We start from the raw sequence: 23,976 nt of genomic DNA on the forward strand, positions 1-23,976 counted from the left end.
GGAATGCTTTGGGCCACTTCTCTACTTTATCTCTCTCCAAGGTTTTATACATTTCCCTCTGTTATTTATACAAGAAAATATAAGGCAGATGCTATACGTTAAATACTAGGCGTAATACACATCACTTGCACCATGAGAGCCTCTGCTATATAGGCTGCTCATTACAGATTCTCCCTAGCTTGGGGTGTAGTATTGCTATCTTTTCCATTCAGTGCGATATAGGGAGAATAAAACACTTCCTGGCAACAATATCACCACAGACCACCAGGATGAAATGACATATAGCTCATTTGGTTCCACTCTGGCTTGTCACATCCAAAGAGTACTAGAGAGATATGTCACTCTGGTTCATATAGGGGTCTATTCAATGCATGTCGGATCCTCTCTGAAGGTGACCATCCGACAGTGAAGTATTCAATTAGCGGGCATTTCTGACAGGTTTCACCCATTTCCGACAATGCTGATCCAACTTTTTATGGAGTCGGTTCAGCATTGTTGAAAACGGGCCAAAAAACTGTCGGAATTGTACGCTAATTTGACAAAACATGTGGATCCGCTGTTAATCCTCCAATCCACCTGTTTTCCGACAAGTCATGCTTGCCAAAAAAATGTCGGAAAAATTGCAGCTCCATTGAATAGGTAAAATCGGGATTTGACCCAAAAAAGTTGGAAACTGCCGTCTTTTCAACTTGACAGCAATTACGACTTCAATTGAATAGACCCCATAGTATGCGATGGGTCCTGTGTGTATAAACACTAAGACCTATCAATACTGCTAGCCACAGCAAGGCTCAGTGTGATTACTACATGGGATGGAAATGCACTAGCAAACATGATAGCAACTGTTTCATTTATTAAACCAGTGATGGGCAACAGGCGGCTCCGGGGCTGCATGCATCCCTCTGAGCGATCACTTGCCTCCCCCAGCCCCTTCCTGTCTGTTATAGCTTGTAATGCTTATTTAACAGGCCTGCTGATGTCTTATTATACATAGTTTTCTCTTTCGTTGGTCAAATGTTTTCATTTAAATGACTAGTGAGATAAAGAGTTCTGTGCGACCCTGTAGGTGGTTAGAATGCTGCCCAGTGCGGCCCGTGATGGGAACCAGGTTGCCTATCACCGCATCAAACAGTGATTCCCCCGTAATGTCCAAACATAGCAAAACTATTACAAATACATCTGTTTACACACAAAGACACATTCAGAAGAACAATTTGCTGGTTCTGTGAGGCACTGAAGATATTATGTAATTCTGTTATTACAGACTCTTCTGGGGCTTATAAAACAGCAAGCATATAAATTCCCACAAAACAGATATATCATTCAAGTGTATTCATATAATACAGTTCAGTACATACGACTGAGCTATCTCTTTAAGATGCACTTGCAATGAAATGTGGTTAGTTATAATGCAACTTGTTTCAGTCACCCCATTGATTCATGAATGAAATCGCAACGTTCTATAATTCTGAGATTTTCTATGTAATAATATCCCGGGGGTTTTACTGCTTGTAGACCACATATAGATATTTATACAAGCCTTTAGCTAAACAATGGTATTTACAAACCCTTTCCTTCTACCATAACGTAGATGAATGTGAGATTTCCATCTAGCATGCTGTCTCCTACCGGTATCTGGTTGTTAGGTCAACCCCATATGGTCGACATGCATTAGATTGAGAGGTACCAAAGGTTAACATGGTCAAAACGTGGTCATGTAAAAGGTCGATGTTGCTTAAGGTTTACAGGTACAAAAGATTGACAGGTTCAAATGGTCAACATGACAATGGTCGACACACATATAGTCAACGCAAGTTTTTGGTTTTCCCAACTTTACCATCCACGTGGACTATGATTGGGAACAGTAACCTGTGCTGAGCGCAGCGGTAGCGGAGTGAGACACCTTGTCAGAAGCGTGCTGAGCGAAGCGGTCCACTAATTGGGGTTACATGTGGTTTAACCTTGAAAATTATACCCCCAAAAACATCTAAAAACTTGTGTCAACCTTTTTTATGTCAACTATTTCCATGTCAACTTTTGAATGTGTCAACCTTTTATTCCTGTTAACCTATTCAAGTGTCTATCTTTTACATGTCAACCTATTGACCCTGTCGACCAGTTGCATGTCGAACCTATGGGGTCGACCTATTGACTGTCGACATAATACTGGTCAACCCAATGATCCACACCACTCCTACCTCGGTGTGCACTGTCAGTTTTCCAAGACCTGACACCATGAACCATGATGCAATGACGCTAGTTTAGTAGAAGTTTGCTCCTCTACAATATCCAGTATTCAGTCAACTAACGCACATTACAGTTACTCTTTCCATATATACCCGTATTTTATTGTGGTTATACTGTATAAATACTATTTGAAATGGTATGCGGTCTATATATCTACAGTGTCCAGATAGATAGTTAATAGGTCAACACCAAATGGTCGACATACATTAGGTCGACATGTAAATGGCTGACAGGTTCAAATGGTCGACACAACATATTGTTGACATGAACTTCGGTGTTTTGATGTTTTTATTCAACGTTTTCATACTTTACCATCCACGTGTACTACGATTGGGAATAGTAACCTAGCCTATGCTCGCCATGTGAGAGGACGTGGAACACTAATTGGGGTTCCCTGTGCTCTGATGGCGAAAAATACACCCAGTAAATATAAAAATGTTGTGTCTGCCTTTTCCTGTGTCGACCATTTCTCATGTTGACCTTTTCATGTGTCGACCTTTTGTACTGGTGAATCTTTTCCAATGTCAACCTTTCAGAGGTCGACCTAATGACCATGTTGACCTATTGTCCATGTTGTCCTTTTCATGTCAACAATTTGGTGTCGACCTATTAATTGTAGACCTTCTTACTGTAGATCTATTAAACTGTAACCTTTGAAATAACAATCCAATAAGTTGCCTTCATATGCAATAACTGAACCATCTCTTAGAGAATTTAGGGAGAGATGTATCAAGCATCCTAAAGAGTCGAAAAGTGAACAAGTGAAGTTGCCCATAGCAACCAATCACCATTTAACAAGTACATTGTATAAAATGATGGGCAACTTCACTTGTCCATTTCTCCAGTAGGCTTGATACAGCTGATTGTTAAGCACAGTCATTGCTTAGACCAAAGGTTCTCAAGGCACCTCAATGGGTCAGGTTGTAGGTATGTCCATGGCTCTGCACAGATGGTTAAATCAAATTTACTGAGGTGCTAATTAAGTCACCTCTGGTCAAGCATGGATATACTTAAAACCTGGACCTTTGGGGTGCCTTGAGGACTGTGTTTGAGAACTTCTGGCTTAGACCAAGAGTTGGTGCATAAGAAAAAAATGCTTCCCACTTAGATTATACCCCTTTCAGACCACCAGCTTTTAAAACGGGTTAATGCATATGAGTGCACATAACCTGTGTTACTCTGCAGTCTGAAAGGAGCCAGTTGAAATAATCCGGGTCGAGCGACCCAGTATTTCAACTCGGGTAGCGAGCTTGGTTGAACATGTGTTCAACCTGGCTTGCTGTGTGAATGGGAAAGCCGTTTCAATGCGACCCGTTTCCCATTCACACTATTAAGGACAAGTGAGGCATGGAGATCATGTGATCTTCAAGCGTCGCCACCGCCCACGTCACCGCTGATATCACCAATCCGGCAATGTGCCGAGTTGGGGACATTGGCAGATAGAGGCTCAGGCAGGTGGCACCCATGAAGCACCCATTTACTGCTCCTGAGTGTGACCCGCCTTACGCGCCCTGAAAGGGGTATTACTGTGTAACTTTTGCTCGCAAATCAAAGCCCCAAATACAATTGTTTGGCCAAGTGTGCTGCACTTCTAAAGTGGATCACGGGGTGTTGTGCAAAGATTCATGTGATCATGGTTTATCGGGAGAAGTTTTGCTGGCTTGACAGTTGGTTGCGTACATATTCATATACTGCACAATGAAAGTATTTTTTCCACTGCTGACGCAACAACATACAGCCTTGTCCTCAGTGATCTCCATTTACATGTGAAGTGCAAGTTATATCTTCTTGCTGATCAACAAATGTGAATATTGTATAAAGGGAAGGAAACACTTATTATATGAACACATACATTTCTTTATTCTATTCTTTTAGCCCAGAGTGTTTCACAGTGGTATAAATCAGTACGCTTAAGCTCTGCAAAAGTGGTTTTAGTGATGCTTTTGTATTGCGTTCCTAAGTATTCTACCTATATATTCATTAGATTTATAAAAACATTTCTGAATGTTTGTTAAGACATACAGTTGTGTCATATTTGGTTAATTAAAAGAAAATTTGCCTTATTTTGATGATTTTAACAGATGTACTCAAGGCACCCCATCCAAAATTAATTTAGGCTCAAAGCAGGGACGTGCAGTCAGGGGAGGCAGGAGAGGCAGTGCCGCCCCTGTCATAATGATTAAAATAATACAAAGATAATAACACATTATACTTTGTATTATTTTAATAATTTTTAACCTGAGACTATAGCTAAATCTCTATGGGAGGCAGCGAGAGCGCTACCTCCCAGTGACAATAGTGAAGTGTCTGAAGAGGGGGGCGGAGCCAAATCATGGGCTGGAAAAGGCCATTGAAAATTGAATGAGCTGCAGCACCAGCAGATCTGCCTCATTGACAGGGGCTGTGCCTTGAGCTCACATCAAGGCACACCCCTGTCAATCATTGGACAGTGGCAGGGGGTGGGCTGGAACGGATGGGCAGAGTCAGATGCCCCCATTCCGAGTGGCCGCATATCCCCGCTGCTCACAGCCACTCCTCCCGTTCCCGATCCGCTCTTGCAGGACCAGCGGGAGCCTCTATCTGCTGCGCTGTCTCGCCTCCCCCTCTTCCCTTAACCCCCGTGAACTCAGCTGCGCTCCCGCGCCCCCGCTCCCTTAGTGCCCCCTGTGCTCAACGGCCTGCTTCCTCTCCTGGACCCCCGTGCTGACTGCTGAGCTCCCGCGGCCCCCCCACTCCTCTAGGTCTGCAGTGCAATGTACAGACCGAGGGAGCACCGGGTCAGGAGCCTGCAGCCGGAAGAAGAAATCATGTAAGTGGCTGACACTGCACTACACTACACTACACTACACTACACACTACACTGCACTACACTACACTACACACTACACTACACTACACTACACACTACACTACACTACTTCCTAAGAGTAGAGGGTAGAGGAGGGGTGTAAAGTGCTCTACCTGCCATAATGTGTAAAAGGGGGCTTTAGCTGCCGTAATGTGTAAAAAAAAAAGGGGGACTGTCTGCTGTAATGTGTAAGAAAAGGGGGACTGTCTGCTGTAATGTGTAAAAAAGGGACGCTGTCTGCTGTAATGTCTAAAAAGGGGACGCTGTCTGCCGTAATGTGTAAAAAAGGGGACTCTGTCTGCCGTAATGTGTAAAAAAGGGATCTCTACCTGCCATAATGTGTAAAAAGGGGACGCTGTCCGCCGTAATGTATAAAAAGGGGACGCTGTCCACCGTAATGTGTAAAAATGGGATGCTATCTGCCGTAATGTGTAAAAAGGGGACGCTGTCCGCCGTAATATGTAAAAAAGGGGATGCTGTCTGCCGTAATGTGTAAAAAGGGGACGCTGTCTGCCGTAATGTGTAAAAAAAAAGGGGACGCTGTCCGCCATAATGTGTAAAAAAAGGGGACGCTGTCTGCCGTAATGTGTAAAAAAAGTGTACACTATCTGCCGTAATGTGTAAAAAGGGGACGCTGTCTGCCATAAAGTGTAAAAAGGGGATGCTGTCTGCCGTAATGTGTAAAAAGGGGATGCGGTCTGCCGTTATGTGAAAAAAGGGATCTCTACCTGCCGTAATGTGTAATAGGAGGCTGTACCTGCCGTAATGTGTAAAAGGGGACTCTACCTGCCGTAATGTATAAAAGGGAGCTCTACCTGCCGTAATGTGTAAAAGGGAGCTCTGCCTGGCGTAATTTGTGTAAGTGGCGCTACTATGCGGAAGCCCTGGACAACAAAATTGCATTCATGTCCTCCTCCCACTCCCTTCCCAGTCCCAAGCACTAATTTGGATTGTTTTTTTTCTATAAAAATGTACAATATATCACAAGTATGATGAGCAGGCAGGCAGCGGGCATTGGCGGCATCGGACTGAGATGCAAATTAGTGACGGAGGGCTGGGTCAGTTGATGGTGGGCGAGTTTGTAAGCCATTGGCGGTGGCAGCAGGCATTGGCGCAGGGGCAGTAGCGGGCATTGGCTCGGCGGCGGTAGGGGTCATCGGCAGGATTCGGCGGACATTATGGCTGTAGTGCCTCACCAGCCACTGACCTCACCGCACGCCACTGGCTCAAAGGGGAGATTCAGTTCAGTGCTATATGCTGCTGATACGATGCTCTATGGCGCCCAACGTCCATTTATGCTAGCCTGGCAAGTTTTCCTGCGCACCTTTATAAAGTGTGGGGCAGAACTTACAATGGAACGCAATGCGAGTTGCTATTCCGGAACAGCTAACGTCCACTTCATTGAATAGAATTGCCCCAAAACTTCAAGTAGGAGATGTAGCATCTATGGACTAGCTACAGATGTGTTCAGGGTCAGCTTATCCACTAGCCGTGGCAACCGCGAGTCATTTGCCGTGACTAGTGTGACCATGGATGTGCGCGTGCGCTATGTACACACCTGTGAACTAGTCACAATCACGATGTACATCCCATTTGTAGGTACGCTGATGGCCACATCTGTATACAACTGAGGCAAAAAAAATATGTATAGGCTGCATTCCCCGAAATATTAATTCAGCCCTAAAATTAGCTACCTCTTGATCATTTTGGCTGTATACATGTCAGGTCTATCCATGTAGAGACATAAGACAATCTCAGGAACTGTCAGGCTGAGGTCATCAGTTGCAAGAGAACAGTGCCCCCATTGGTCAACCGAAAAAAAAAATAATAGAATACTTTTTTTTTCTTACTTTACCAAAATATAACTTACAAAAAGTTTCTTGTGTTTTTTGTTTTTAAGTATTATTTCAATATACAGTACTGTGTGTCCCATTAATGTCATAAAACTGAATTGTCATTATGCAGCATAAATAAGATTTTCTTTCTTTTGTTTCTTTGTTTTTACAGGCTTGCAAAAGAGAAGTGATTTAAAAGACATTATTATATGGTAAGTAGAAAATGCTGTTAAAATCAGTATACAGTATACTGTCATCTTAAGGGGGCAATATATTGAATGCAGTGTTAGGGCTATGTCGTGATTGGCCGTTATGTTGGTATTCGAATGCAGACAACGCCACCCATCATTGCCCCATGTCACCCAGAACATTTGTCCTGCTTAAGATGTGATAAGGATACAATTACACCTTTTGTTTGTTACAGTTAGGTGTCTAACCCTGAAGCAGTGATAAGAGTGGAGAAGTGAGCCTGTGGAGAAGTTTCCCATGTCAACCAATCAGCTGCTCCGTACAATTGTATAGTATGCAAATTATAAATGTTACTTCAATGCTGATTGGTTATCATGGGCATCTTCTCCACTGGTTCACTCCTCCACACTTTTCACTGCTTCATGAATAGACTCCTTAGTTTTGCACATTACAGAGGTGGTCAGGTGCTCTTGTAACCGTACAGTGATATGATCACCAAATGTACTGTGTATTTGCAATTTGTACCTAGCCAGTTGTATTCTATTTGAAAAACTAATAAAAGAACTGCTAACATGTTTTACATCGATATTTTAAAAACATTTTATTTAAGGGTTTGTAATGTTCTGATTGGCTAGAGGTTAGTCTGCTTCTTTAAAGCTTGTAATTCTCTTGCTACAGATTGGTCTAATTCACTCAATGTTGTAAAGCTCTGATTGGTTACAGGTAAGCTAAATTTACTAATGCTTGTAACTGTCATTTTATAGGCAGTGCCAGGAAAATGACAGTTAAGGGGGGTACTCACTACTCACGGAGCGATCGCTGCTTAAAATCTAAGCAATCTAACTAGATTGCTTAAATTTTAAGCAGTGATCTCTCCGTGTGTACCCCTCACAGCGACAGTGATGCGCAGCCCCGCGCATCGCTATTGCTGGTGCTAGATTGGCCTGCATGCAGGCCAATCTAGCGGGTCGCTCACTTCACCCACTGGGTGAAACGAGCACCCCTTCCCCGCTCCCCCTGCATGCTCAGCACACATATCTCCCCAGATCTGCCAATGAGTACTGGCCTTAAGAAGCTGATTGGTTGCTACGGGCAAATTCTTCACTTTATCTTTTCTAGAGGGTTGATACATCCCTCCCTAAATTTATTGTAATGCTTTATCTGGCTACAGATTGGTCCCTTTTTTCAATCTTGTAAAGCTCTAACCGGTTATAGGTCTTCCTACTTTTATAACTCTTATTATGCCCTAACTGGTTTCAGATTGATCCACTTCTTGAAGGTTTGATACATCTCCCCCTTAATTTTGTAATGCTTTAATTAGCTAGTTAAAGGTTATACTATTTTTCTAAATCTGTAATGCTTCAATTGGTTACAGATTGGTTTACTTCTCAAAGATTTTATACACCCCCCCACATAATCTTGTAAGCTTTAATTGGCTAGAGAATGATCCACTTTTCTTTTTATCTTGCAAAGCTGTGACTGGTTATAGGGGATTAGGTTCTAGGGGCAACTTCTCCACTTTATCTCTCTCTATAGGTTATCCTACTTCTATAAGGGGTCAATTTACTATGGTGGGAGTTTTTTTTAGAACTGGTGATATTGCTCATAGCTTCCAATCAGATTTTATGTAACATTAATCTAGCTGCTTCTAGAAGATAATTGATATAATCTGATTGGTTGCTCTGGTCAACATCACCAGTTCTAAAAAAAAACTCCTACCTTAGTAAATTTACCCCTTAAATCTTGTAATGCCATTATTGGATACAAATTGGTCCACTACTCAAAATCATGTAATTCTCTGAATGGATACAGTTTAGTATGGTGCTCTAGCATGCGAATCTCTGAACGACTACACAATAGCATACTTGTATATCTGACAGAAAGGGGATCTCAAAATCCTGACCCAAAAATTACGCACCCCCAACCTGGGAATATGGCCAAAACATATGGTCGGTGTGACCAGGTAGATCAGATAGTGGTCGGTGTAGTTAAGGAATGTGGGCTTATTAATGTTTTTGTTTAGAAATGTTAGAAGTTACAGTAAGCATGTTTCCTATTTATTATTTATTATTTAATATCAGTTTCTTATATAGCGCTGAAAATTCCGTTGTGTTTTACAGTTGGAAACAACAGTGATAAAACAAAACTGGGTAATAACAGACAGACATAGAGGTAGGAGGGCCCTGCTTGATAACATACAATCTATAGGGAAATAGGCATTGATACACAAGGATAGGTGCTATCTATTGCATAATGGTCCACCAGATTCCCAACGTTCTTGGTGGGCTGCATGATACCATCACACAGCAATGTTGGCCTGGGGTCAGGAGGATAGGAAAGTGAAGAAAGAGAAAATATGTGAGGATATATGTGGACTATACGGTGGGGATGTATTTGTACAGGAACGTTTCGGAATTTGACAAGCTTGTCTGAAGAGTTGAGTTTTCAGGGAACGCTGGGAGTCTTATTTTGCATGGTAGGGCACTCCACAGAGTGGGTGCAGCCAAAAGAAAGTCCTGCAATCATGAATGGGAGCGAATAATGAGTGTGGATCTGAGACGCAGATCTTGTGAAGAGGTCGGGTTTGGAAATTTTTTGAGATAATCTAAGAGATCTCAAAAATAAAATCTGGTGTCATTTGGTTAATGGCCTTGTGTGTGAGTAAAAGTATTTGATATTGAATACGGAATAATCCATGTAACAGGAGGATAGGAAAGTGAAGAAAGAGAATAATCCATGTAACAGGAGGATAGGAAAGTGAAGAAAGAGAAAATATGTGAGGATATATGTGGACTATACGGTGGGGATGTATTTGTACAGGAACGTTTCGGAATTTGACAAGCTTGTCTGAAGAGTTGAGTTTTCAGGGAACGCTGGGAGTCTTATTTTGCATGGTAGGGCACTCCACAGAGTGGGTGCAGCCAAAAGAAAGTCCTGCAATCATGAATGGGAGCGAATAATGAGTGTGGATCTGAGACGCAGATCTTGTGAAGAGGTCGGGTTTGGAAATTTTTTGAGATAATCTAAGAGATCTCAAAAATAAAATCTGGTGTCATTTGGTTAATGGCCTTGTGTGTGAGTAAAAATAGGAATTTACTTACCGATAATTCTATTTCTCGGAGTCCGTAGTGGATGCTGGGGTTCCTGAAAGGACCAGGGGAATAGCGGCTCCGCAGGAGACAGGGCACAAAAAAGTAAAGCTTTACTAGGTCAGGTGGTGTGCACTGGCTCCTCCCCCTATGACCCTCCTCCAGACTCCAGTTAGGTACTGTGCCCGGACGAGCATACACAATAAGGGAGGCATTTTGAATCCCGGGTAAGACTCATACCAGCCACACCAATCACACCGTACAACTTGTGATCTAAACCCAGTTAACAGTATGACAACAGAAAGGGCCTCTTAAAGATGGCTCCTTAACAATAACCCGAATTAGTTAACAATAACTATGTACAAGTATTGCAGATAATCCGCACTTGGGATGGGCGCCCAGCATCCACTACGGACTCCGAGAAATAGAATTATCGGTAAGTAAATTCCTATTTTCTCTATCGTCCTAAGTGGATGCTGGGGTTCCTGAAAGGACCATGGGGATTATACCAAAGCTCCCAAACGGGCGGGAGAGTGCGGATGACTCTGCAGCACCGAATGAGAGAATTCCAAGTCCTCTTTTGCCAGGGTATCAAATTTGTAGAATTTTACAAACGTGTTCTCCCCCGACCACGTAGCTGCTCGGCAGAGTTGTAATGCCGAGACCCCTCGGGCAGCCGCCCAAGATGAGCCCACCTTCCTTGTGGAGTGGGCTTTTACAGTTTTAGGCTGTGGCAGGCCTGCCACAGAATGTGCAAGTTGAATTGTGTTACAAATCCAACGAGCAATCGACTGCTTAGAAGCAGGTGCGCCCAACTTGTTGGGTGCATACAATATAAACAGCGAGTCAGATTTTCTGACTCCAGCCGTCCTTGCAATGTATATTTTTAAGGCTCTGACAACGTCCAACAACTTGGAGTCCTCCAAGTCGCTAGTGGCCGCAGGCACCACAATAGGTTGGTTCAGATGAAATGTTGATACCACTTTAGGGAGAAAATGCGGACGAGTCCGCAGTTCTGCCCTATCCGAATGGAAGATTAGATAAGGACTTTTATAAGATAAAGCCGCCAATTCAGATACTCTCCTGGCAGAGGCCAGGGCTAGTAACATAGTCACTTTCAATGTGAGATATTTCAAATCCACCTTTTTCAATGGTTCAAACCAATGGGATTTGAGGAAATCTAAAACTACATTTAGATCCCACGGTGCCACCGGAGGCACCACAGGAGGCTGTATATGCAGTACTCCCTTGACAAAAGTCTGGACCTCAGGGACAGAGGCCAATTCTTTTTGGAAGAATATTGACAGGGCCGAAATTTGAACCTTAATGGATCCCAATTTGAGACCCATAGATAATCCTGATTGCAGGAAATGTAGGAAACGACCCAGTTGGAATTCCTCCGTCGGAACCCTCCGATCCTCGCACCACGCTACATATTTTCGCCAAATGCGGTGATAATGTTTCACGGTGACTTCCTTCCGTGCCTTAATCAAGGTAGGAATGACTTCTTCTGGAATGCCTTTCCCTTTTAGGATCTGGCGTTCAACCGCCATGCCGTCAAACGCAGCCGCGGTAAGTCTTGAAAAAGACAGGGACCCTGCTGTAGCAGGTCCCTTCTCAGAGGTAGAGGCCACGGTTCGTCCGTGAGCATCTCTTGAAGTTCCGGATACCAAGTCCTTCTCGGCCAATCCGGAACCACTAGTATTGTTCTTACTCTTCTTTGCCGTATGATCTTCAATACCTTTGGTATGAGCGGCAGAGGAGGAAACACATACACTGACTGGTACACCCAAGGAGTTACCAGTGCGTCCACAGCTATTGCCTGTGGATCTCTTGACCTGGCGCAATATTTGTCCAGTTTCTTGTTGAGGCGAGACGCCATCATGTCTACAATTGGTCTTTCCCAACGGTCTATTAACATGTTGAAGACTTCTGGATGTAGACCCCACTCTCCCGGATGAAGATCGTGTCTGCTGAGGAAGTCTGCTTCCCAGTTGTCCACGCCCGGGATGAACACTGCTGACAGTGCTATCACGTGATTCTCCGCCCAGCGAAGAATCTTGGCAGCTTCTGCCATTGCACTCCTGCTTCTCGTGCCGCCCTGCCTGTTTACATGGGCGACCGCCGTGATGTTGTCCGACTGAATCAACACCGGCTTTCCTTGCAGGAGAAGTTCCGCCTGGCTTAGAGCATTGTAGATTGCTCTTAGTTCCAGAATGTTTATGTGAAGAGACTTTTCCAGACTCGTCCATACTCCCTGGAAGTTTCTTCCTTGTGTGACTGCTCCCCAGCCTCTCAGGCTGGCGTCCGTGGTCACCAGGATCCAATCCTGAATGCCGAATCTGCGGCCTTCTAATAGGTGAGCCTTCTGCAACCACCACAGAAGTGACACCCTTGTCTTTGGTGACAGGGTTATTCGCAGGTGCATCTGCAGATGCGACCCTGACCATTTGTCCAACAGATCCCTTTGGAATATTCTTGCATGGAATCTGCCGAATGGAATTGCTTCGTAAGAAGCCACCATTTTTCCCAGGACTCTTGTGCATTGATGTACTGACACTTTTCCTGGTTTTAGGAGGTTCCTGACCAGATCGGATAACTCCTTGGCTTTTTCCTCTGGAAGGAAAACCTTTTTCTGAACCGTGTCCAGAATCATTCCTAGGAACAGCAGACGAGTTGTCGGGATTAAATGGGATTTTGGAATATTCAGAATCCACCCGTGTTGTCTTAGCACCTCTTGAGATAGTGCTAAAGCTGTCTCCAGCTGTTCTCTGGACCTTGCCCTTATTAGGAGATCGTCCAAGTATGGGATAACTAATACGCCTTTTCTTCGAAGAAGAATCATCATCTCGGCCATTACCTTGGTAAAGACCCGAGGCGCCGTGGACAATCCGAACGGCAGCGTCTGAAACTGATAGTGACAGTTTTGAACAATGAACCTGAGGTACCCCTGGTGTGCGGGGTAAATCGGAACGTGTAGATACGCATCCTTGATGTCCAAGGATACCATAAAGTCCCCTTCTTCCAGGTTCGCTATCACTGCTCTGAGTGACTCCATCTTGAACTTGAACTTTTTTATGTAGAGGTTCAAGGACTTCAGATTTAGAATAGGCCTTACCGAGCCATCCGGCTTCGGTACCACAAATAGAGTGGAATAATACCCCTTTCCTTGTTGTAATAGGGGTACTTTGACTATCACCTGCTGAGCGTACAGCTTGTGAATGGCTTCCAACACCCTCTCCCTTTCGGAAGAGACGGTTGGTAAGGCAGACTTCAGGAAACGATGAGGAGGATCCGTCTCTAATTCCAACCTGTACCCCTGAGATATTATCTGCAGGATCCAGGGGTCTACCTGCGAGTGAGCCCACTGCGCGCTGTAATTTTTGAGACGGCCCCCCACTGTCCCCGAGTCCGCTTGAGAGGCCCCAGCGTCATGCTGAGGTTTTTGCAGGAGCCGGGGAGGGCTTCTGTTCCTGGGAAGGAGCTGCCTGTTGGTGTCTCTTCCCTCTTCCTCTGCCTCGTGGCAGGTACGACAAGCCCTTTGCTCTCTTATTTTTGTAGGAGCGAAAAGGCTGCGGTTGAAAGGTCGGTGCCTTTCTCTGTTGGGGAGTGACTTGAGGTAAAAAAGTGGATTTCCCGGCAGTAGCCGTGGCCACCAAGTCTGATAGACCAACTCCAAATAACTCCTCCCCTTTATACGGCAAAACCTCCATGTGACGTTTTGAATCCGCATCGCCTGTCCACTGTCGTGTCCATAAGGCTCTTCTGGCTGAAATGGACATAGCACTCACCCGAGATGCCAGTGTGCAAATATCCCTCTGTGCATCACGCATATAGATAAATGCATCCTTTATTTGTTCTAACGACAGTAAAACATTGTCCCTATCTAGGGTATCAATATTTTCAATCAGGGATTCTGACCAAACTACTCCAGCACTGCACATCCAGGCAGTTGCTATAGCTGGTCGTAGTATAACACCTGCATGTGTGTATATATTCTTTTGAATAACTTCCATCTTTCTATCTGATGGATCCTTAAGTGCGGCCGTCTCAGGAGAGGGTAACGCCACTTGTTTGGATAAGCGTGTGAGCGCCTTGTCCACCTTAGGGGGTGTTTCCCAGCGCGCCCTAACCTCTGGCGGGAAAGGGTATAATGCCAATAACTTTTTTGAAATTATCAACTTTTTATCAGGAGCAACCCACGCTTCATCACACACGTCATTTAATTCTTCTGATTCAGGAAAAACTGTTTGTAGTTTTTTCACACCATACATAATACCCTGTTTTACGGTATCTGTAGTATCAGCTAAATGTAACGTCTCCTTCATTGCCAAAATCATATAACGTGTGGCCCTACTGGAAAATACGTTTGAATTTCTACCGTCGTCACTGGAATCAGTGCCCGTGTCTGGGTCTGTGTCGACCGACTGAGGCAAAGGGCGTTTTACAGCCCCTGACGGTGTTTGAGGCGCCTGGACAGGCATTAATTGATTGTCCGGCCGCCTCATGTCCTCAACTGACTGTTTAAGGGAAGATAAACCATCACGTAATTCCACAAATAAAGGCATCCATTCTGGTGTCGACCCCCTGGGGGGTGACATCTGCATATTTGACAATTGCTCCGCCTCCACACCAATATCGTCCTCATACATGTCGACACCACGTACCGACACACACCGCAAACTCACAGGGAATGCTCTAATGAAGACAGGACCCACTAGCCCTTTTGGGGAGACAGAGGGAGAGTCTGCCAGCACACACCACAAAGCGCTATATATACAAGGGATATCCTTATATTAAGTGCTCCCTTATAGCTGCTTTAATATATATATATATAGCCATTAATGTGCCCCCCCTCTCTGTTTTACCCTGTTTCTGTAGTGCAGTGCAGGGGAGAGACCTGGGAGCCGTTCTGACCAGCGGAGCTGTGACAGAAAATGGCGCCGTGTGCTGAGGAGATAGGCCCCGCCCCTTTTTCGGCGGGTTCTTCTCCCGCTATTTTTCCAGTCAGGCAGGGGTTAAATATCTCCATATAGCCCCTATGGGCTATATGTGAGGTATTTTTAGCCTTGTATAAGGTTTATATTTGCCTCTCAGAGCGCCCCCCCCCAGCGCTCTGCACCCTCAGTGACTGCCCAGTGAAGTGTGCTGAGAGGAAAATGGCGCACAGCTGCAGTGCTGTGCGCTACCTTATGAAGACTGAGGAGTCTTCAGCCGCCGGTTTCCGGACCTCTTCACGCTTCAGCATCTGCAAGGGGGTCGGCGGCGCGGCTCCGGGACCGGACTCCACGGCTGGGCCTGTGTTCGATCCCTCTGGAGCTAATGGTGTCCAGTAGCCAAGCAGCAAATCCACTCTGCATGCAGGTGAGTTTACTACTTTCCCCCTAAGTCCCACGTTGCAGTGATCCTGTTGCCAGCAGGACTCACTGTAAAGAAAAAAAACCTAAACTAAACTTTCTCTAAGCAGCTCTTTAGGAGAGCCACCTAGATTGCACCCTTCTCGTTCGGGCACAAAATCTAACTGGAGTCTGGAGGAGGGTCATAGGGGGAGGAGCCAGTGCACACCACCTGACCTAGTAAAGCTTTACTTTTTTGTGCCCTGTCTCCTGCGGAGCCGCTATTCCCCTGGTCCTTTCAGGAACCCCAGCATCCACTTAGGACGATAGAGAAAGTATTTGATATTGAATACGGAATAATCCATGTAACCAATGGATGTTCTGCAGATTTCTACACCATTTTCTGTACCTTCACTTTTACATCGAATTTTATATCTATTCATTCCAGTTCTGTAAAATTGAAATAAATATTTTGCCCCACAACAAAAAAACAACAACCCAAAAACATATTTATAAAGGAAACCCATTCTGCGCTTGGGATCCTGTATTTCAACAAAATAAAACCTCAGAGAACAATTTTTTGCTGTAGATCTTAAATATAATACCTTGAAAATGACATGAACCTAGCCTGAACACGCAATGAGCCCTACAATAAAATAATTAGCTGAGTATTGGACAATCGTTTTTCCCCCCTCAGCATTTAATTACCCGAGTAGATACCAGTTTAACTAAGTCTGCTACATTTGTTGAGATGGACAATTTAACAATATCCCATTGTTGTAGTATAAAATGGCTCCATTAGGGTTTGTTTTGAATAATGTATGTCCCCTGCAATGAGAGGTCTATTCTATAGCATCTACAGGCATCATCTGAAGTGCATTTAGGAAGTTTTAATCAGCCCTTCAGAAACAATGACCGCTAAGCCACTCTTTCACTCTCCAACATGCGTCTCCTTTTTCCACTATCCTGAACAGCATCAGCTTAACGAGCAGCCATGGGTTTGTAACTCAATATTCCAATTACAGGAAGTTTTTACGGTATTGAAGGATAACAGAAAAAAAATCTTAAAAAAGAATTAAGAGATTACTAATTCTCTTCCCTTATGAAGCACTGGGAACAGTTATGGGGTGAGGAGGAGGGGGTGGGGTGGGTGGGGGGGTCTAGGCTGAAGGAATTCCTACTCAAGTTTTTTTTTTAAGTGGTTGTAAAATGTGAAATGAATTTTTACCGTGACACAGATTGTTCGAAATGCACTTAACTAGCAAAAACTCCTACTTGTTTTCAGTGCTTGGCCTAAATGCAGCATGTAAAACAATTTCAAGCATCACAGTTTATATATATATATATATATATATATATCCAAATGTTATGCAAGCCCGGCACTCTATATAAATGATGTACACAGCCACGGTGCCATCCAAAAGGAATAAACAATGTGTTGCTGCGAGAGGCAGACACTGCACAACCACAAGTGCTGTACTGACGTTTCGGAAATTTACTTCCTTCTTCAGAGTACTTTGTGACGTGGGGTGTCGTGTTTTCGTTCTAATTTCATCCTGATTAAAAAAATTGTCAATCATCGTAAAAATTCAATAAACACAGCTGATGTGATTCTTGCAAGCCAAAACCTGAAATTCGTATTTAAAATCTGAATACCGAACCGTGTAAAGATCCGTATTGGGACTTGGTTCGGATCGGATCTCCTCGGGAGATCTTGATCGTGTTTTGATTCGGTTCCAATCTACAAAATTTGGCTGGATTTAGATTTCTGGAGAACCGCACATCTCTAATACAGTGTATATATATATATATATATATATATATATATCATTATTTATTTATTTTCTTTTAATTTGGCACAGCTGATGATTATTCTACCATCCTATTAGTGGCGGATCTAGACTTAACTTTTAGGGGCGGCGGTTTAAGAATGATGACTCCTCCCCCTAATCATAGCCCCTCCCACTTAGTAATGCCCTTCCCGTTCGCTTCTAAAATTTCCTATTGTTGCCATTACTAACAAAATGTTGCCAGTTAGTGGAGAGAACCCTGCGCACTGGTGATACAGACTGGCGAATCGCCATTCCTTCCATCAGGGGTGGTAGAGGATAAGACAGTAGGGCAATTTAAACATGCATGGGATAGACATAAGGATATTCTTACAAAGAAATAAGGATCAGATAAGGTTAGAGATAAAAAATAATGTAAAAAAAAAAAAAAAGGGGCAGACTAGATGGGCCAAGTGGTTCTTATCTGCCGACAAATTCTGTTTCTACAGCACACAGAATGAGCCGAAATTCACATTATAGCACACAGAGGGCGGGATGTACTAAAGCAAAAATGCGGTAAAACCCCCGAAAACGGGGGTTTTACCGCATTTTCATATTTACTAAGACCCTACCGCAGCGTTTTCGGCGTCCAGGGTTTCGCCATCTCTGGATGGCGAAACCCTATAGAAGCCTATGGGCTTCTTTTCGCCGACCGCCGCAACCCGCCGACACCGTCGACCCCCGCCGCAGACGCCGACCCCCCTTCCCCCTGGCTTACCTTCCTCCAGGCTGCCCTGGACCCGGAAGGTAGTGTCCTCCTCCCCCTAGCAACGCAGCCGGACGTCCTTCCGGCTGCAGGGGGGAGGAGGAGGTGCCGGGGGCAGCCTGCTGCTGCTTCCCGGCATCTAGCCAGTGTGGGGACCCCAGGGAGGTGACGGAGACCCCCCGCAGACCACCTAACAGGTATCGCGGGGGGCCTCCGTCACCGCATCGCGATGTTGATCGCATATGTTAGTACATATGCGATCAACATCGCTGCGGTAACCGGCGAGGGGCGGCGATGTATGTTAATACATCCCGCCCAGAATGAGCTAAAATTCACATTATAGCACACAGTATGATCCGAAATTCACATTATAGCACACTGAATGAGCCGAAATTCACATCATAGCACACTGAATGATCCGAAATTCACATTGTAGCACACTGAATGAGCCGAAATTCACATCATAGCACACTGAATGAGCCGAAATTTACATTGTAGCACACTGAATGAGACGACATTCACATCATAGCACACTGAATGAGACGAAATTCACATTATAGCACACTGAATGAGCCGAAATTCACATTGTAGCACACTGAATGAGCCTAAATTCACATTGTAGCACACTGAATGAGCCGAAATTCACATTATAGCACACTGAATGAGCCGAAATTCACATTATAGCACACTGAATGAGCCGAAATTCACATTGTAGCACACTGAATGAGCCTAAATTCACATTGTAGCACACTGAATGAGCCGAAATTCACATTATAGCACACTGAATGAGCCGAAATTCACATTATAGCACACTGAATGAGCCGAAATTCACATTGTAGCACACTGAATGAGCCGAAACTCACATTGTAGCACACTGAATGAGCCGAAATTCACATGATAGCATGCAGAATGAGGGAAAAATCACATTATAGCACACTGTATGAGGCAAAAATGACGTTATAGCACGCAGAATGAGGCAAAATTCACATGATAGCACGCAGAATGAGGGAAAAATCACATTATAGCACACTGTATGAGGCAAAAATGACATGATAGCACGCAGAATGAGGCAAAATTCACATGATAGCACGCAGAATGAGGGAAAAATCACATTATAGCACACTGTATGAGGCAAAAATGACATGATAACACGCAGAATGAGGCAAAATTCACATGATAGCACGCAGAATGAGGGAAAAATCACATTATAGCACACTATATGAGGCAAAAATGACGTTATAGCACGCAGAATGAGCCAAAATTGACATTATAGCACGCAGAATGAGGCAAAATTCACATGATAGCACGCAGAATGAGGGAAAAATCACATTATAGCACACTGTATGAGGCAAAAATGACATGATAGCACGCAGAATGAGGCAAAATTCACATGATAGCACGCAGAATGAGGGAAAAATCACATTATAGCACGCAGAATGAGGGAAAAATCACATTATAGCACACTGTATGAGGCAAAAATTACATAGCACACAGAATGAGGAAAAATTCAGCCAAATAATGCAGGGAGAAGAGGGGGGGGGGGAAATGGGACACACACACACACACACACACACACACACACACACACACACACACACACACACATAGTCACACACACACACACACACACACACACACACACACACACACACACACACACACACACTCCCACCTCATAGATGGAGGCCGGGTCCCGCCAGGATATTGGGAACGGGGTGCAGAGCGGTGTAGCGCGGCGGGGGACGAAGACAGAGAGAGAGCGTCCTGACCAGAACAGAGGTCGCAGAGGTCGCTGTACGCGCGTTAGGACGCTCCTCTCTCTCCTCGTCCCCCGCCGCGCTGCACCGCTCTCCACCCCGTTCCCAATACCGCGCCGGGACCCGGCCTCCATCCCGGTGCCGGTATATGTAGGGGGGGCGTACGCCCTAATCGCCCCCCGCTAAATCCGCCACTGCATCCTATACATACTATAATATTTTCGTTCATCTACAATATAGTCATTCAGATTTCAGTGCGTAGGAAAGTATTGAATAAAAACTATGTCCAATTGATGTTTTAGGCAAGATCATACAAACGTGACTAGCGAATATCTATGCTTTGTATATAAATGCTGCAAACTCGCCAGATATTTAGTAGATGATAAATCATTTTTCGTTCACAATGCCCTAATTTTTCCTTTCTCCTTAGAGTCTGACATCGCAGAGCAAATAATTTTAGACACCCATTTATGAAATTTGGGTTATTATCTACAGATTTCAGTAATCATACAGATAATTTAAAAGTTAAAAAAAAAACTCAATGTTTCTGTCCAGCGGGGTATTATGCTCCAAGGTACAATAATATGTGGAAGGTTAGTAATAAAACATTTCATCGGTGGTATCGTACCCTCTTAAAAGTTGATCACATGCTGGGGAACATTGTTCCAAGGGTTGCAATCCAAATGGAAAATCAGCACTGTATTGTGTGGAAGACGAGCCAAGTAATTCGGGTGGATTTGTTCCTACGCCTCAGATGAGTGGGGATAATTTGCTGTGATTTTTGGAGTGTTACTGGTAAAAAACATAAAGTGATCTTCTCTAACAAATTGACAGATGCTACATGCTCCCATTGATGCATCTGTCCAGTTTTTCTCGAGTGCCCCGCACCGATTTGCCTGTATGTTTGTGAATTTTTTTCCTTTTACATTTTTGTCTACCATTTTTTCCATTAAAAACAATTTTGCTTTTTATTTTTATGTATTAATTTTTTCAGGCGACCTTAGCTACAAGGGAGCATATTGACCTTGACACAATCATGCACCTATTTGCTGGAATTCTCATGACTATGATGCTGACTTTGTAGCTTCTGCAACTTCATATGTGTCCTCATTCGGCCATCTTGTTTGCGCCATATGGCACCAGATGCATGGCATGACTCAGGCGCTCTGCCATGAGTAGCAGTTCTTGGACTTTAGGGACTAAATCTTAATTTAGCTTATGTGTTGCATTTTAGCTACGTCCAAAATCACTTATAGTGTACTGGGTGCTTAGATTTAGTATATTTGTTGCAGCGGCGTTGGTATAAAGTTGCAAGTGAAGCACAATGCTGTGTGGCCGGAGCGATGCTTAGTCACATAATCTGGCACACCAAACGGAGCTACAGTACAGTGTTTGCCTCAATTTGAAGATACTGTAGGTTATTATTATTATTATTATCCTTTATTTATATGGCGCCACAAGGGTTCCGCAGCGCCCAATTACAGAGTACATAAACAAATAATCAAGCAGGAAAACAGCAACTTACAGTTGACGACAATATAGGACAAGTACAGGGTAAATAAACATAGCTACATCAGCAGATGACACTGGAATAAGTATCAGGTGGCAGAAGACTGCTGGATTTGGTGCAGTTGAATATTATTAGGGTAAGAAAAGGATAAGCACATGAGGGAAGAGGGCCCTGCTCGTGAGAGCTTACATTCTAAAGATGAAGGGTAGACAGACAGGGGTGAGACAGATGGGGTACATAGAGAGCATGGAACAGAGGTTTAGGATGAGATTTGGCTGGGTTTGGTGAAGAAGTGGGTCTTGAGAAATGGAGCTGCACGTGAAAAATCTTGGAGGTAGGAGTGGGAGGAAGTAATCCGTAGGCAGGAAAGTCGGCGTGCATTAGCAGAGCGAAGAGGATTGGTGGGAGTGTAAAGGGAGGTAAGGTCAGAGATGTAGATGAGAGAGGAGTGGGTGGGGGCTTTGTAAGCAAGTGTGAGAAGCTTGAAATGGATTCTGAAAGGGAAGGGGAGCCAGTGAAGGTCTAGTAAGAAAGGAGAGGTGGATGTAGTGCGTTTGGTGAGGAAGATGAGCCGGGCAGCAGCATTGAGGATAGATTGGAGTGGAGAGAGGTATTTGTCAGGAATGCCAGTCAGGAGGAGATTACAGTAGTCCAGTCTGGAGATGACCAGTGAGTGGATAAGAGTCTTAGTAGCATCCTCCTTCAGAAAGGGTCTGATCCTGGAAATATTTTTTAGATGAAAATGGCAGGTTTGTGAGAGGTGCTGAATGTGTGGTTTGAAGGAGAGGGAGGAGTCAAGGATTACTCCAAGATAGCGCACATGGGGGCTAGAGGAGATAGTAGTGCCATCAATAGATAATGAGATTGTAGGAGATGAGGTTATGCGGGAGGGAGGGAAGATGATCAGCTCGGTCTTAGAGATGTTAAGTTTAAGAAAGCGCTGGGACATCCAGGAAGAGGTAGCAGAGAGACAGTTGGAGATACGAGTGAGGAGAGCAGGGGAGAGGTCTGGAGAGGAAAGATAGATTTGGGTGTCATCAGCATAGAGATGATATTGGAAACCAAAAGAACTAATGAGCTTACCTAGTGAGAACGTATAGAGAGAGAAGAGAAGAGGACCAAGTACAGAACCTTGGGGTACCCCTACAGTTAGTGGAAGTGAGGGGGAGGTGGAGTCATGAGAGGAGACAGAGAATGAACGGTCAGAAAGGTAGGAAGACAGCCAAGAGAGGGCAGTGTCACGCAGACCAATGGAGTGAAGAATTTGCAGTAGGAGAGGATGGTCCACAGTGTCAAAAGCAGCAGAGAGATCAAGTAGAATAAGTAGAGGGTAGTGTCCCTTAGATTTAGCAACATGGAGGTCATTGCATACTTTTGTAAGAGCAGTTTCAGTGGAGTGGAGAGGACGGAAGCCAGACTGGAATGGGTCAAGCAGTGAGTGTGAGGAAAGAAAGGAAGTAAGGCGGTTGCAGACAATACGCTCAAGGAGTTTGGAGGCAAAAGGGAGGAGAGAGATGGGTCGGTAGTTGGAGGGAGTGTTTGGATCAAGGGTAGGTTTTTTAAGAATAGGAGAGATGAGTGCATGCTTGAAGGCAGAGGGGACAGTGCCTGATAAGAGGGAGAGATTGAGAAGGTGGGAAAAATGGGAACAAGAAGAAGGAGAGAGGTAGCAGAGGAGGCGAGAGGGGATAGGGTCAAGTGGGGAGGTGGTGAGGGGACAGGAACGAATGAGGGCCATGACTTCCTCTCCAGATGCATGGGAGAAAGATGTCAGAGTTGGTGCGAGGGGTGGGGAGGGTTGGTAAGGGATGGGAGAAGGCTGGTTACTGATGGTCTGTTGTGATGTGATGTCCTGACGTATTGTTATGCACACCAGTGCCAGCAGGACTGTACTGGTGTCTGAACGGAGAGGGATGCAAAACAAATGAACTCACAGACAGACTGGGGAATATGACATTACATACATAGAAGGTGATAGGGTAACAAAATAAACACAAAGTGAATAGAGAAGCCCAAAGGCTAAGAAACTGGGTGTCTCCCTAGTATTAGGAATGCTCAGATGGAAAGAAGCGAGATGTTGTGATTTAATACGTAGAGAACCCGAAATGCTGTTGCTAAGGGCAACAGCAAAACCCTAAAGGGTTACCAACGGGTGTGGCAGTAAACTCCTTGGTCAGAGATGGAATAATAGACACAAGGAGAGTCTCCACAATCCTAGTCCTCACTTGCAGTGCACTGGTTCAGCTTACTGCCACTAAACTGACACCTGAACACCTTGCACAGTGAGAAAGGATTTTGGCAGGCAAGTCTGAGAATACAGCCGCAAACTTGCTAGGTTCACAGAGTAGCAAAAGAACCCCAGCAGGTTAAACGACTGACTCCAGTCTTACTGCTAGGTCTGGATTGGCAGAGTGTAATACCAAATCCCAAGGCCTATTTGCAGTAAGCAACAAACAAATACAAAGTTTACACAGTACTAGCTAGCTTTCAGGAACTGACTAACCAACAAAGATTCAGCAGCATCTGCCTAACCTGAGAAGAGGGTTTATATAGCAGGTGCTGTCCACACCCCACTCAGACCTCACAGACTGTGAGCACAAAAACCAGCACCGGATCCCCTGCCGTGCACA

At 44.5% G+C, this 23,976-nt stretch overlaps 1 long non-coding RNA gene across 1 annotated transcript in view; it reads left to right on the forward strand.

Moving 5' to 3' along the window:
* Nucleotides 1-23,976, forward strand: part of LOC135050156 (uncharacterized) — an 876,439-nt gene that overhangs the window by 624,860 nt on the left and 227,603 nt on the right. The window contains exon 8 of the long non-coding RNA XR_010241558.1: nucleotides 7,103-7,142. This is a non-coding gene — a long non-coding RNA (uncharacterized LOC135050156). The remainder of the gene's footprint in view (nucleotides 1-7,102; nucleotides 7,143-23,976) is intronic.

Source organism: Pseudophryne corroboree, chromosome 2 (genome assembly GCF_028390025.1).
Source record: "Pseudophryne corroboree isolate aPseCor3 chromosome 2, aPseCor3.hap2, whole genome shotgun sequence".
NCBI lineage: Eukaryota > Metazoa > Chordata > Amphibia > Anura > Myobatrachidae > Pseudophryne > Pseudophryne corroboree.